Source organism: Solanum lycopersicum, chromosome 10 (assembly GCF_036512215.1).
Source record: "Solanum lycopersicum chromosome 10, SLM_r2.1".
In the NCBI taxonomy this organism is placed as follows: Eukaryota; Viridiplantae; Streptophyta; class Magnoliopsida; order Solanales; family Solanaceae; genus Solanum; species Solanum lycopersicum.
The window spans coordinates 33,267,486-33,271,482 of NC_090809.1; positions in this window are offsets into that span (position 1 = coordinate 33,267,486).

Consider the following 3,997-nt stretch of genomic DNA (forward strand, 5'->3'; position numbering starts at 1 on the left):
TGCTTTAATTATAGATGTGTTGATTCAAACTAATCATTGCACCTTGAACGGGAAAAATATGAAATTATTCATACTTTTATGAAACATATGTAAATTGTCACACCCCAAACCGAGTCGTGAGTGACACCAACACTTAACCTCCTATGTGGGTGAACCAACGAATTTGATCCCAACTTATATTTATCATTCAACTTACAAAATACTAACCAGAATATGTAGCCTAAATCTTATTAGTGTAAGAAACACAAATCCATTATATTCTACAATATGTCATTCTCAAAACCTGGAAATCATTACATCATAGACATCTAATCTCTAAATATGAAGTCTAAGAGTATAAAAGACACCACAAATAAATGAAAGAAAGTAATTTGTGTCCAAAAAATAACATCAGGTTATCACCAAGAGAATCCAATACAAGCTTGAATTAATAGCTCACCCTTGAACTTGATATGCTGAGACTGGCTAGAGCCGAGGGCAAGTCAAAGACTTTGGTACACTCATTGCACTCCATAAAAGGAAAACAAAAAAAAACACAAGTGACAACTGAAGCAAGTACACAATCAATCACAATATCAAGTACACATATGGAGACTCATGCCTTCACACCACACTCTTTTGGAAAATGGGTACTTTGATATTGGGTACACTAAGTTAATTCAATATCTTCTTTCTTTAATGTTACTGTGTCGGAACGTGACACTTCAATCCAATTATACTGTGTCGTAGTATCAAACTTTGATCTTATAATATCATGTCGGAACGCGACACTCTGATCCAATTATACAATGCCAGAATGTGACACTCCGATTCAATAATACTGTGTCAAAAAGTGACACTCCGATCCAATAAAATCATTGCTTAATCATTTATCATTACCAGTTTTCAATTTTATTAAAAGTATTTCATCAAACCTTCTATATTCAAGGCATCACTTTGATAGACAAGGCTCAATATTGTAAATTTTCATGGTCTCAGGATTTCAGACCAATCACAAACCACACAACCAAGCTACACAATCACACAATAAAGTACATAGAGAACTTGACAATATCATTTAATGCATATAAATCACTATTAAGAGTCTATCTATCTAATAGAATAAACTATAACCTGCCTCCACCGAAGAACTGAGTCAAGCAAGTTTTTTTTAATAAGTCAAGCAAGCTACTTCTTCAATACTATTCCTTTTCTTAATGCCTCCGAACCTTTCCAATCTGAAACAGTCATTGGCCTCTTTAGTGATTGTGTCGTCGTAGTTGAAGTTCCTAATGAGTTACTAACTCAAGATAGAAACCCCTAATTTTTATTAGGACTGATTACGGAAGTGGTAAAAGTGGTCCCTATTAATTTTATGTTGTTTTCTTTAACCACCAACTATATAAAATATTAAATATACCCCCATTAATTCTGTAATTGTATTTATTAATAGTCCAAAGCACCCATTTAGAATCTATCAAAAAGTATTTTATCAAATAAAAAGGTGTAGTACTCAAAACGGCCAAAAGGGTCGTTACATTAGATACAAATTTATCCATCGTTCGTCCTTGAACGATTAAAGAAAGGGAAGGTAAGAAATGGTACAAGAATCAACGAAAATGTGTAAAAATCTTTTGTGCATATCATGCATAGTCTCACATGGTCTTACCTAAAATGTATCAAACCAACAAATGGGAGAGCTACATCTCCTCTCATACTATGTCTCAAATAGGGTCATATCACTGCTCTAGTGGTAGCTATTGTTGTATGTAAACTAAACTAACAACAAAATGTATTCTCATTAGCCATCAAAGCTTCACAAATACACATCAACAACGATCAACAATGATCAACAACACCATAAAATGGTGAATGAAAATTGATTTCAATCCAAAATGAACCTAGACCAACCATTACACACTCACAATGCACAAAAAATCATAGATCTTATCAATATTTCTTTCCCACAACATAAACTTTTACGAGCTTAAATTATAAAAAAAATCTTTAGACATCAGGTACTCATCAAGGAAAAATTAAACTTATCTAACCTCAAGAATAAAATGATCAAATAACCATCCATCGAGCAATACACCCTAACATATTGAACCACTAACAACTCTATCGAAATGCAAGTTAGTAATTTTTGTAGACAAACCTTGAGAATGACAAAACTATAACCAATGGTCCTCACATTTAATCACATGTATCCAAAACATGATACTTATGATGAGATAACTCTTAGTTCTATCGAATAATTGTCAATAATCATGGTAGCTCTCCTATAAATTCTCATAAGCAAAGTTGTGCGTGTAGAATCACTAGTAAACTTCAACTATCCCAAATAACACTAATCTTTCATAACTTGAATGAACAAGTCCACCCTATCAGGAGGACAATAACAGAATCGATACACCCGATCCATTACTAGGGACTCGCCTATAGAAGTTAAAAAACACACAGACGTAGAAAGTGAATCGTACTATAAACTACGCTCAGAATGAAATATTTGGTCACATAGTAATGCACATAACCTAGGACGAATAACTCTAGACACTCCTTCTATAGTCCCACATCAAACATTTTCATTCATCTAACTATCTCTTTGAATTTGTTTTCTACCCACAATCACCAATTTAGTCCCTATTATAATTTCACATATAATTTATTTATTGAAACCCAAATCCATTGAACTGAACACTCTTAATAATAACAAAACATCTTAACCATACCGATCATCTACCTTACTCCCAAACCATGATTTTTTCATAGTATGCTTATCAAATACATGTTCAAACTATGGCTATCTCTCTTTCCATTTAAGCATTTCATGACAATACGAGTCCCAAACAAGGCTAATCGCACTAATTTAAGCTTTCATAGTCAATCTCCATCGAGATAAAATTATTAAATTACACCTAAAGTCAAATTCACACCACTTCCACATACCATGTTTAGCTACCATTCTAAACCATCAAATACCTCATGCCAACATTTAGGGAAATTCTTGGTCACTAAAATTATTTTGTCTACTAGAATCTCTTAACCTCTATTCACCATCAAATATCTATGTAACACTTCATAACCTTCTATGTGGTCCCATCAATAGAGTAGTATTGATCCAACTCTAAATTCTTAAAATAACCATGTAGAATTATATCTCAACGTATGCATCATTCTTAAGTCATCTATCTTAATTTGGTCTATCTCACCCCATGTAAAACTCTAAATTTTCCATACCTCATTATTTATCATCCAAATCAAAACTCAATTTTTAAAAGTAGATGATAAATTTCTAATAAGATATACTGAACCAATTCACATCTCACAATAATATTTAAACTCATAGCAAAAATCAATGGAACCTTCAACCACACCCCAAGGATTTATACGAGATGTCTTATTCCTTCACTTTTCTCAAATTCTTCTCAAGGTGGAAAATTCCAAATATCTATACCCTTCAATATATTAGACACTTATGTCTCTCGCTCTCTTACCGATCTCATTCTTTTACCAATAACCCATGACATTTCACTTTACACTCTATATCAATCCTCTAAGGGAAACCCTTGCATAAATCTTTTAATAGTCAAAAGTAACAAACTTTATGACTCCAATCATGCGTATTTCTTTCAATGCTCGATAGCCGATGCAATCGATCATTTATTACCTTACAAATTGATACCTTTACAAATAATATCACTAAGAATGCAGACTTATAATGAAAAATTTGAATTGTAAATCCAATTGTATAACTCAATCCTTTTATCTATCAACATTTGCTTATACTTTGAAAACCTTCATAAATTCACGTATCTTAGCTTATCAATTATCGTCTCTCCATTAATTTTATCATATCCTTTGCGAAAAATTCAATAGTACTCGTTACTGAACTCAAAACCACATAAGAACTTATCGTCACACTTGAGTTGAACGTATGTACACTCTTTTCTAAAGTCTTCTCCAATAACTTTTAACCAATCTGATGAACCCATGCACTATTTACCATAACCAAAAC